Source organism: Diuraphis noxia, unplaced genomic scaffold (assembly GCF_037042655.1).
Source record: "Diuraphis noxia isolate RWA-SAM2 unplaced genomic scaffold, SU_Dnox_SAM2 contig0001, whole genome shotgun sequence".
Classification (NCBI taxonomy): Eukaryota; Metazoa; Arthropoda; class Insecta; order Hemiptera; family Aphididae; genus Diuraphis; species Diuraphis noxia.
The window spans coordinates 29,692,159-29,705,393 of NW_028301711.1; the positions used below are offsets into that span (position 1 = coordinate 29,692,159).

The 13,235-nt window shown below is 32.4% G+C and overlaps 1 pseudogene; it reads left to right on the forward strand.

Moving 5' to 3' along the window:
- Positions 1 to 2,426: 2,426 nt before the first annotated feature.
- Positions 2,427 to 3,221, forward strand: LOC149060531 (uncharacterized; annotated as a pseudogene).
- The last annotated feature ends 10,014 nt before the right edge of the window (positions 3,222 to 13,235 follow it).

Sequence of the window (13,235 nt, forward strand, 5' to 3'; positions counted from 1 at the left end):
AATCGTTTTCCTTTGAAGTTCTATATTGAGATTCCTTCGACTTCAAGTCTGGTAACTATGCATCAAGGTCTCAATTTCTAAGTTTTATTAACTGGGTAATTTCGTGTACACTATAGTATAAATGATGCAGCTTAAGTATTTAATAATGCTCTTCTAAATGCTATAAATTAATTTGTTCCTTCTAAAATATTCTCTCCCCCCCAATAAATTTACATGACGGGTCTCGAAAGAATTCAAAATGTAAAAATTTGAAAGAAAAAGCTCATATGACTTATGGACTGTTAACGTTTCAGTTATGCTTCTGATTTCAACTCATTTTCCAAACTTCAAGCGAGTTGTAAATATCATCTTTTGTTGACTATACCAATTTCGTCAATTTATAGAGTATAAACCAATGTTTTTTCTTCTGCATATTATTTCGGTTACGTTAATAGTCTTAATCTAAATCCGCCTTTTCTATACATTTTTTTTTTTAAATTTCAACCTACTGATGTTTTTATCGACACATTCAGATATATCTTCATGTTTACCTTCAGATATAACTTTTTCGCTACCTAACGATGTTCTATCTCCTCTAAATTTATTGAAAAATTTATTTTCGAGTGGACCGGACAATATATCTGCTTGTTGCATGTTTAACACATATCCTATTTCATCACTTTTTAGATGCTCTTTAACAGAAAGCGTAATCCTTCTGTTTGGAAAACTTGTTTGATAACGCTTGTCCATAAATTTGATAATCCGTCTATTGTTAAAAATTATACACCTTTATCAATCATCATCCACCATGTTGTTTAACTTTTTAAATTTCTTGTTTACTCAAACATAAAGAGAAGCTAATTCGTATAATAATTTATGAAAAACATGAGTTTAAATCTCGGAAATCAACTATTACTAACAGTTTTGTGTTCATATTTTACCCAACTGTTGTTATAAAAAAAGAACCTAAGTTGAAATGATCATTACTGATTTTAAAATTTCTTGGTCTAGGTACTAATCTAGACAAATGTCTAGCTGAAGGCTGACGCGGCCTCGGCGATGACAGAGTTGAAGGCCGGTCGAGGGTATGTGAAAAAAAACAAATAACCACTTTTCGTTTTCTTGGTCACTGTGGCTGGGCCACGTTTATTGTAACTACAATAATTTACGGATTCTTTTACAAAGAGGAAAAAAAAATAGAGACAGCGTGTGTCGGCGTGTGCGTATCGGTGCACGTGTTTCGAAGGTCGGTGAACGAGAGAGATACCGGCGACGACCGGTCCGCGTCCGGCGCGACTTTTCTTCCCGTCCCGCCTTGTGCCTTTGCAGCGTGGCGGGAGAGTCGACTGTCGCGCGGTCGTACCCCGTGGTGGCGGTTGACAAGAGCGTAGGCAGGTCGCTGCGGCACCTGTACTTTGTACTGGTTGCCGTTGCGGGCCGTGTCAAGGCTTATGTAATATAATTCTATCTTCTACTCTAATTCTTTCAATGATACTCCTCTCCAATGTGTTTTCCTGTACAATGATCTTCGTGTTTATTTTATACTATTTTTTGAATTTTTACCATCATATCAATATCATACCGTTAGAAAAGCTTTCAAAGTGTTGAGATTTATGAAATGCAATATATCAATGTTTAATTCCGTAAACTGCCTTCATAACTTTTACTAGTCTTGTTTTGAAAGAACCATAGGTCAGTCTGATTTATTGGTTGTGAATCGGATCGAGTAAGGTTAGGTTAGGTTAGGCTAGGCCTAACCAGCTGGCTCATCAAAAGAACTAGCTGGCTCATCAAAAGACCGAGGCTGTAATGCTGACGAAGAGAAGGGCCTACAACCCTCCCCGTCTCAGCATTGGAGGACAGCCGATCAACCTCAAGAAACATCTTCGGTACCTAGGAGTCATCCTGGATACCCGTCTCTCCTTCGGTAAGCATGTCGAAACGGTCGCCAAAAAAGCGGCCACTTCGGCGGCTGCTCTTTCCAGGATCATGCCCAATATTAACGGGCCTGGGCAATGGAAGAGAAGACTCCTGGGATCCGTAGTCGAGAGCCAGCTGCTCTATGCCGCCCCGGTGTGGGCAGCACCGGTCTGCGGCACTTCCAAATCTATCAGAAATCTTAGGAGACCACAGAGGGTGGCCGCCCTGAGGGCTATCAGAGCCTACAGGACGGTCTCGGACGAAGCAGCCTTCCTATTGGCGAACATGCCGCCAGTAGATCTTATCGCTCGCGAGAGGGTGAGGATCAAGGGTAGGTTCAATGACGAACCGATCCCAGGGGATCCACCTGTCTCCAGAAATAGGATCAAGAACGAAGAAAGGAAGGCTACCATCATAGAATTGCAAACGAGGTGATCCAGCTCAAGCAAGGCCGCTTGGACTCGCCGCCTCATCCCCAATCTGGTTAGGTGGTATAACAGGACGACTCCAGTAGTCCCCTGGAGTTACCACATGACACAGGCGCTCACTGGACACGGCTGTTTTCAGTTCTACCTACATCGCTTCGCGAGGGCCGCAAGCCCAAGGTGTGTCCACTGCCAGTGTCCTTCGGATACAGCAGAACACACCTTGTTCCACTGCGAGAACTGGAACGGCCTACGTACAGATCTCCGTGCGACTCGGGCATCTACCAACAGCAGATGATGTACCTAATATACTCTGTGGTCCCCTAGTTGAAGACCTGCCGGCAGACAGCCAACAAAGGGCGATTTTACTCTACGACGCTGAAGAAACCCTCAGACTCTTCTACAAGATGGTAGAAAACATCCTTACCGTCAAGGAAGAGGAGGAGAGGGCTCGACAGGCCGCAGAAGCAGATGGACAATAACAGCACGGGATTCGAAAGCGGCGGGCTTAGGCCGGCTTGTGAAGATGATCGCAGAACGAGATGTCCAGGATGGCTGGCTCAGTCCGGTCCGAGAAGACGGGGCAGAACGAGATGTCTAGGGTGGCAGACTGTCGGCCCGAGAAGATAATTGAAAGGGGAAAAATGTATTTGTATATAAAACTGATGTTAGGGGATATAGCGGGTTAACCCTGCTTGTCCCTACTTATGATGTATTGATTTGTAAAGTCATAACAGGATAGGGATATTCGCATATATACCAGATTGCTGTGGAATGGGTATCCCCAGACTGTTATGACTAATCATTTGTGTAAATATTTATATTGTTTTTATAAATAAACGATGTTACATGGGGGCTAAGCAATGTGAAAACAGTTCGGCCTCCATGTAGCGATTTAACAAGGAAAAAAAAAAAAGGCTAGGCCTAACCTAGGATTTTAGTTTTGGTAGAGCAATAAACGATAGAACCGTGAGTAAAAGTATTAAAGATTTCTAAATAACAATAAGGCTGTTCTGGTAAGAACTCCGTGAAGGTTTGATAAAGTGTTGATAATTTTCACTCTACTCAAGCTACAAGATTTTAGTTTTTTAATGTATGTTTTCTAAAACAATTTGTGATCGAAAATGGGTCCTAGAATGCGCAAATTGTTTGAAAAATTGAAACAGTAGCCTTCCGGCTTGTTTCGTTGAGAGTAAATGACAACGCTCTGGTTAATGGTATCACTTTCTCTGTTTATTTTCACATAAATATTTACACTTATTTACAGGTTACGGGACCGATTCGCTAACACGGCAGCCAGGCTTGAAAGTGAGCTGCCGGATATGACGAATTGTCACGACGAGCTGGAAAGCTCTGTCCTATCCACAGATTAGGGTCATATGTATATACGCAACATATAATCAGGGTATGGGGCCGACCACGGTTGTGTCTAGCTATGAAGCGACTGCTATCGTGAATCTGGCCCGGGAAGGCAAGCTCTCAAAAGCGACCGTTGGTGAATTGTGGAGAACAACCGCGTATTGCGTTGCCTGTGGCTCGTGTGAGGAACGTGGACCGTCTGATGACTTTATCTGGCCCGTTGACTGTGGCTTCGATTCGTACGGAAAGGGTGAGACGTTGCCCGTATGGGTTGCTCACGGTCCGTACGGGAAATGCTCGTTTGTCGTCGTTGCGTTGAACCGCGACTGGCCCTCGTGTCGCTTCGATGTTCCTCCTTATGGCTCGTCGATTGCGGCGTCGATTCGTACGGAAAGAGTGTGGCGATGCCCGTATGGGTTGCTCACGGTCCGTACGAGAGATGTTCGTTCGGGATTCTTGCCGACGTTGCTTCGGTCAGCGGCTGGTCGATGTGTCGCCGTGGTGTTTCTTTTTATGGTTCGTCGATTGTGTCGTCGACTCGTACGGAAAGAGTGTGGCGATGCCCGTATGGGTTGCTCACGGTCCGTACGAGGAATGTTCGTTCGATGTTCTTGCCGACGTTACTTTGGACTCGATCTGGTCGTCGTGTCGCTTCGGTGTTTTTTCTTCTCATCTTTTCTTCGTCCTGGCTGACAATGTGTTCCGGTAGAAGAAATTATGTTGATTGAAGAAAATAAGGTGCCTATGGTCGGAAAACGACCGGTATATAACCCGTGCGCCGTACCGACTAGTAAACTATCGTGTGTGCCGCCGTGATGTTTGTGTTTCCCGTCGGTACGGATTTGTTTGCTGTTAACTGGGTTTTTCGGTTATAGTCATGGGGAGGGTCTCATTATATTAGTCCTGATCATCCCTATCCATGGCAGTATTTGTACGGTTGTTAGTGTAGTTGAAGACACTTATATTTTATAAAACAGCTCTGACTACTATGATTTCTTGTATGGCGTGTTCTGATTGGTTGATATTGTGTAGTCCTGAAAAGGACTGTTTTAGTGAATGATGTACTGTTACAAAATGTAAAGGTGTATTATTCAAGGTAATAATAGAAGTAGGTGAGTTACTTTTTGATGAATATAATGCCTTGGGTATTGGTAGGAGAAAAAATAAAGCCTATAAGGCTAGATTATGTTACGTTAAACAAAAAAAAAAAAAAATTGAAAAATGAATAACCAAAGATATTTGAATTTTTTTTCAAAATGTTAATCTTATCATTTTCTATACACTATAAAATTGTTTAAATAATTTTGAATAATTATTTAGAGCTATTGATTGATGTTTTAAATTTTGGATATATTTTTTTTTTCTATAAATTACGATAAAAATTTTCACTGGGTCAAACAACACTCAGCAATAAGTATACTGTATAGTGTATACATATTTTAATTATGATCGTGACTTTAACCGTGAACACTGACAACTTGAAAATATGTCTGAAGATATTTTGGCATGTATAAACTTAATTTAATTTTAACAGCTTATAGCCAAAACACATATCATGTAAACTGTATAATCTGCAGTAAACTTAATAAATATACTTCTGCGATTGTTCTGCTGACAAATGCATATGAAATTACACACGCTTAAGAATTAAAAATACGAATCATAAGTTATTATGTAAAAAAATAGTGTTATTTGTGAATGTTAAGAAACGATAAATGTCTACGATTCATAATCCATGAAAAATACCTAAACGGCTACCTATACATGTGCATTTTACATATAACCAATGGAGTAAATATGGTTAAACATTGGGAGGGGGGGGGGGTAGAATTATCATTTAGATATTCGGGTAGTCTTTAGAAGCTTTTTTTGGGTGTGGGAGGTATTTTTGCACTTGAGAATTTTTATTAAAAATAAATTTGTATTTTTACTTTTTTATTTGATAAATATTTTATAATGGCCTAAATCCGGAATAGTACGGACTTGCAAAGCATCTATTTATATAAATATATATATATATATAATAATTTATTATGATAACATAATAAAGTTGTATACTAGAATATGTAGTGACTGGGGATATACCAAGTGGCCGAATATTCCGCCTGTGTGAACGAGCACTCCTCTTATTTCGATCGTTGTCCATAATACATTAATACCCACTCACAACAAAATTAAAAATATTAACTTTGCTGTTAGATTGATTATTAGTTATGAATTATTACAAAATTATATATATATTAGATTCTGGTGGGAACGACGAATGTTTTGATAAAAAAAAAAAATATTTATGACATTATTATTGTTTTGGTGGTCAAAGCAAGAAAATGTTTAGAACTTTTAAAAATAATACAAAAGAAAAAAAACTAGTTTTTGACGAAATTGATTTTGTTTATTTTTATTCAAAAATTAATTCATAAAACGTTCAAACTGTATTGCTAAAGATTGAAAATTTAAAACAAGGTTTCACGTAAGTAGTTCATTCTGTAAAAAAAAAAATATATATAAAAATATTTATTTTTTTACCTATAATTATTTTAAGTTCAAATTTGAACGAAATTACATACATTTTAAATAACTAAGAATAACGATTTTAGTATATTGCTGTAATTTAAAAATATTTTTCGTGGGTACTTGAAACTTTGAAGGTCTATATCATTATACACAAAATATATGATAATATATGGAAATAATATCAATCTAAGCTACCGACTACAGTAATAATAATTATTATAATATAAATTTAATGTAAAATATCCTATACCGACAAACCGTCTTTGCTCTGAATCGTTTTTCGTATACAATGGTTTTATATCATTGAACTCAAATTTCACACCATCCATTACTTGTGATCTACTTGTAATCTATTGTACGTCTGTACAGCATAATGTTATCTACTTCTCTGATTTTTAAAATCTAATTTCCATTAAAATAACTTAAATTAAATACTAATTTAATAATATTTTTAATAATGTTTTTAATATAATATATTGTGTTGATTCCTGTATATTATATAAAAGTATATCTACAGCTCCTAAAAAGTGGGTAATATTTATTAATAATTAAAAATATTCACAATATTCTGTTTGTCAGAATTATTTTGGTTAAATAAACACTCCCTGTTATTATTATCAATAATTATTATATTGTAGGTACTGTGAATCAGTCCGAGGTCCTACAATATAGCGAAAATCAAGTACTATCGTATGGATATTAATTATTACGTTATGATTACTCAACAATAATGCGACATATTGACGTATTGCCCTATTGATTCACGGCCACAGGTACCATTTTTTCCTCTTCGTGGTTTCCTGATTTTTTATAGTTGGTTAGGTTAGGTTATTCACTCATTGTGCCTAATATTTCAAATTATATTATTAACATTTATTATTGATATTCTATACCGTCAAGTATTAAGGGTTCTGCAGTCAATTGTAAATTTACTATTACGCTTAGTTGTCACTATCCATCCAAACTCACTGCTACCACGGTTTTTATATTACATATATGTATATACATACACATATCTATTATAATACCTGGATACATTTACGTTATATCATTTTTTATTTACTATTATAAAAATATTTTGTCATCTTACCTTAGTGTCTACTATTCCAATTTATATGATTGTACTCGATTAACTTCTGTACAAAAATTATATTATTATTATGTTGGTAAAATATAATTTGTATTCATTATAATAATAATGTATATTTTTAAAGTTAACTACTACTGTAGTGTGTGGCGTAGACGCTTGATGTAATGCTTAGAAGCGATGGAACAATTAGCTACACTACAATTTTAATAACATTTGTAGCTATAATTAAATTATATCTTGTATTTTTATAATGACTTTTAACATGTAATTGTGTAAAAATACCAAATTAATATCATGTATGGTAATGTGAGGTTTAACTTAAACCAAAAGTATTTCGCATCATATACCTACCGAATATAAATGTATATAGGTAGATTGACTAGTGTATATTATTAGATGTATATTGGCAGCCATTGTAATGAGTTTACTTGACAAATTCACATTGTGCGTTTTTGATATCGTATTGCATTCATATTTTTACTGCATGCAATTTGTTCTTTAATAACATTTATATTATTATGTTTATAATGAAAGAAAAATTTACGATAATATTTTAGCTAGGCACCTGCCAGCTATTTCACACGGTATTTATTTATTTTTTATATACGCCTACCTAATAGTTAATAGTGTAACAATATTATAAATTAATACGTTATGTCCATACCTAATTTATAAATAATGTATTTTCAAATAATCTGTCCAAAATATACATTACCTACCAACATCATCGAATACATTAAATGACGTGTAACCCGCGTATTATTGTTGTGTGTGAGCAATCGCTACTTATTAGTTATTACAATACATACTTTAAAACAATATTTAAATACAAGTTTAAATCCATACAAAATGATTTATAATTGTTACTTACGAATAATAGGAGGATTTATTTTATGGCAAGATGGTCTCAAAGGTCTTAAAAAAATTAAAAAAACTTACGAATAATAAATTACTATTAGGACTTATAAATACAAATAAATTCATGCAAATGTAAAATAGGTAGATACCACATAAATTAATAATAAAGAAAAAAGAAGACAACGCATTACATACATTTGTTATTGTTAGTACTTTAGTAGGTATGGTAGTCCGTTTATAAGTTGGTAATTGAAGTACCTAATCAAGTAATTGCCTACTGATGAAATACAAAATAAAATAAAGGTACTAATTTTAATTTATATTTTGTATTTTGAAAACTTAAAAGAGGTAATTAAATACTACCTATTCAAAATATTTATTGTTGAAAGTAATTCAATAAATATCAAATGTATTTAAAAGTTAAAATATAAACAAGCTTTTTCAATAATTGAGTAAGCATAACTCATAAAGTAGGTAGCTATAAAAATGATAATAACCGAATGAACGAAATAAAGTCAATTTAAATTTATTTGTATAATTTCGTTTTATTAATGATTTATGAATGTTTAATTGCGTAATATAAATAAGGGTAATACGTAACCTTATAATATTCTTGATTTTACCTAGGTATATTCCAAGACTTGTAAACTTACCTCCTATGTTATATTGTTATCTCCGATGAATTTTTTTTTTTTGTTAGTGACGTCGAATATTGATTTTTGTGTGTTGTACTTACACTTGTGCTTACCTGCTGTTGTATTTGTCATATTTACCTTAGTAAATAAAATGAATAAGCGATTGGTTGTGGATGACGAGTATGGCAGTATTGCGTAATATTATTTGTCGCTCTTATCGTGTAGGTGTATTGTATTATTAAACCGTTAAACAACAATCGTGATACATTTTTATGTTTACAAAGATAGATACGTAAAAATAATTTATTCTATTTCTCATCTGAATATACATATTATATTCTTGTAAAGTTGTAAATAAGTTAAGACCAACTACTATGAATATGGTTTAACCAACCTTTGTATAGATATCAAGTTCTATTGTTTCAATATTATTTGCAGTTTTTTGCGGTTTCATTGAATATGAACTGAAAATTCAAAAATTACCTCTCTAAAGAAACGCCTGTTATAACTATTTCCAATCTTGAGAGCTCAAAGACTTAACTGTCCCAAAAAGTGGTTAAACAAAGAAAATAACAAATCACCTTAAGCACAATATATCATCCTTCGTGCTACTAACTACGTACTTCAAATGTAAATAACTTATTTATAATACAAAATGCTTTATTTATGAGTTTGATAAAACCATTTGTTACGGTTCAATTCTCCCCTTGCAAAAAAAGGTAAATCGTGACATAGTGCACTTTTAACAACCGAACATCAGTGGTGTTATTTGGATTTTATTTTTAATACACACATTGTAGTGCGGGAACTTTGAACATGCGCCACAGATGAATTAATGTGAAATAATTTATTCATTTTACAACCATGCATTATGTTTATATGCATATACATTGTTTTATGTATACACGTACATTTGTGCACTCAGGAAGAAGCTAAAAACCTATTTTTATTGTTGGCTTTGAAATGAAACGTGCACCACAAAAATTTCTACATTTTTATAAGCTTGCTGAATTTCTATAGTGCTAAAAAATGTGTGTGTACGTATACACTATACGTTACAAGGTTGCAGATTATCTAGAATCTAGAAATCCTAAATGACACAATATACTGATGAATATTCTTAATTTTTAATGATTCTTATAAAAATATGTATTTAATGTTTATTTACTTGACATTACATTTACAAATGCATGATTTTAGGAAAGCCGTGTTCGTCAAAATATTTTAGGATTTGTCAATCGTTGATGCTTGAATAGATTATTGTAAATTTTCATGTGTGTAATTTATTTGTACCTCTGCTGTTAGTTCGTCAAAAAAAAATCCCGCCTGCAGATAGTATTAAATGATTCGTAGCTATATTTGAATACATATTGCTATTATTAATAAAAGTTTTGCATAAAAATGAAGTAGGTGTATGTATTGTGTATACAAGCTTATAATAATTATAATTATACACTTGTTTTTACCTGGCTTGGCATCTAAGGTAGGTCGCCATTTTCAAACACCTATCTATTTATATCGATTTATTTTGAATCTGTCAACAAGTGTAAGACAGTCATAATAAGGAAAGGTAGGTAGTAGGTACTAATAAAAGTATGTAACTTTAATTATAAAATGACAATTATTACACTACCAAATGGCTATTAATAAAAAGTTAACCGAGACTGACAAGTGGTTTACGATTCAAATTTAGAATAAATTTATTTTAATTATCAAAGTGATGTTATGAATTGAAAATTGCATACATTAAATCAAAAAAATCGGGTAAGTCGTGGATGTCGCTCTGCTGTACAGTAGGTTACAAGTGGGTTACTGTAATGGATGGAATTAAATTTGAATCCAATGATATTATATCATTGTATACGAAAAACGATTCTGAGCGGAGACGGTTTATCTGTCTAGGATATATTATAGATTATTAAAAATTTTCAAATCTTAGATTTAAAAGAAAATTTTTTATGATTTTCTAGCTTAAAATAATTTGCGAATTTTCGTGATTTTTACGTATGTTGTCAAAATTAAAATTTGAATGCTTATAAAAAAAATCGTGTCTATGTATTTTTAATATTTTTCAACTGATATTGTAAAAATGTGTTAGAAGTCATGTATTAAATTTTCAAGCTTTTCTACCGAACAAATAAATTTTTATCGATATTTATAGAAAAAAAAAACCAAAAAAGTCGAAAAATTAAAATGTCAGTAAACAGCTCAAAACAAATATAAATATTTTGAAAATTTTATCAAATATAGAAAATGCCTATATAAACATTCGGTGAAAATGTCAAGTATCTGCGGTCATTCGTTTTAGACCTTTAGAGTAACACCAAAATAAGAAAATCGCTAAATGTAAAATCCAGTGAAAATCCAATGTTATAAAAAATTGAATTTCAAATGCTCGTAAAAATTTAACGTGAATTTCCGGTGGAAATTTTTTTAATGATAAAGATTGAAAAACTTGTAAGGAATCTTGTATTACATTTTTGAATCTTAGATTTAAAAAGGAAATTTTTTATGAATTTCTAGCTTAAAATAATCTGCGAATTGTTATGATTTTTACGTATTTTATCAAAATTCAAACTTTGAATGCTTATAAAAAAAAATTGTGACTATGAATTTATTTTATTTTTCAACTCATATTGTAACAATATGTTAGGTGCCCTGTATTAAATTTTCAAGCTTTTCTACTCAACAAATAAATTGTTATCGATATTGATTTAAAAAAAAAAAAAAACTAATAATGATTGACAATTACAAATACCTATGAATAGTTTAACTTAAGTAGAAAATTTTTGAAAATTGCATGGTGGATACCCCCCCAAAGTACCAACTAGATTCCCTTACTGATCGGACGATGTCCTGAAGTCAAAAATCGAAACACTTTTACTGCACCAAAACGTGATGACAGACACAAAAAAAAAATAAAAACACACATCATGGTAAAATCAATACATTAATCGCTCCGCTCAGAATCTAAAATTCAAAACTTGCATTGAATTTATATAGTTATTTATAATTTATATCGACATGACATTTGTTAATTTTTTTAAAGTTCAGTCCGTATTCGATATTTTGATATTATAATTAAATTATTTTTAGTAAGTGGTTTGAGTTCAAAAAAAAAAAATTAAGTACAATAGTTGGTTAAAGGATGTTAATTGTATAAAATGTCGGTCGGTTCGGTTTGTCGATTCTTTACTTGTTAGGGACACGAACCTACTTAGGTTCGTAACAATATAATTCAATTTATTTACAATTTATTATTAATTATAAACTATTTTTGCAAGATAAAATAAACTTCTGTTTTTTTTTTCATCAAGTAACATTCCAATAATCTCTAAACGATTAAGAATTAAATCTCATATGAGTTTATATAAGTTGCTGAGATCATTATGACCAAAAAGGCAAAAAGAAATTAATTTTATGAACATCTTAAGTAATTTTCGTTATATTCGACTGAAGTTGACATCATAGTCGATAAGGACTAAATTAAATTGTAATTAAATAGAAATAACATATTTAGATATTATTATTTTTCATGTCATTTTCTATTTAGTATTGTATTTCATTCTGTATTTCGATTTAATTCAAAAAGAAGATGAGCAGTTTTTTTTATAGTTTACTTATATCTACTGTTAGTCCTTCCTTTTATTTCATAGGGTTTAAAAAGTATTGACATTTTTCTTAATTTTCATCCTCGACTTCATTCTTGACCTATACCCTTCGGGTCTTTTCTTATTTTCTTAAACTGGTATACCTATACAACGAGAACATTTATCTTATTATAGTTTGTATTTTAAATTTAAAATTCCACGGAATCCTTCCACTTATATTCAACTGTCTGCATCGACATAGTCTATAATCCAGATATTTCCTAAAAATTATATTTTATTATTATAAATGGGTTATAGGTACTTAATATATACCAGCAGGTATAATAATGAAAGTAAGTACACCACTATATTATAATAACATCATTTTTATAATGATATATTAATTATTTTGCTAATTTTTGTTTATGGAGTATTACTATATGTCATAAATCCATGACCAATTTTTAATTGTGTTACTATTATTATGTATTATTACCATCTACCCATTAATTTCCTCATGTGGGTAAAAAGTTGATAAGTCCTAGAAAGGTGGGCTTGGAAAACTTCTGATTTTTCAGCATCTTAACGGCGAGCAAGTTGTCAGCATTTAAGCAGTTTTGTATTAAAGTATTAGCTTAGTTTCCCTCCATAAACTCCCATCAATGACAGATAGAGAGTGTAATTTTTGTTCAAATTCATATGATTTATATTTTTCCAACGCCTTTTTTATTGAGTTAGCGAGTTTATTATAAGCTGTTTTGTGGGATGGAAGCCTAGTGACTTGGTATTTAGCTCTAGCTCTTCGTTTTTTTACTATTAGGCAGCGAATTTGATCAGATACTATTGGGTAATTATTTTTATAATT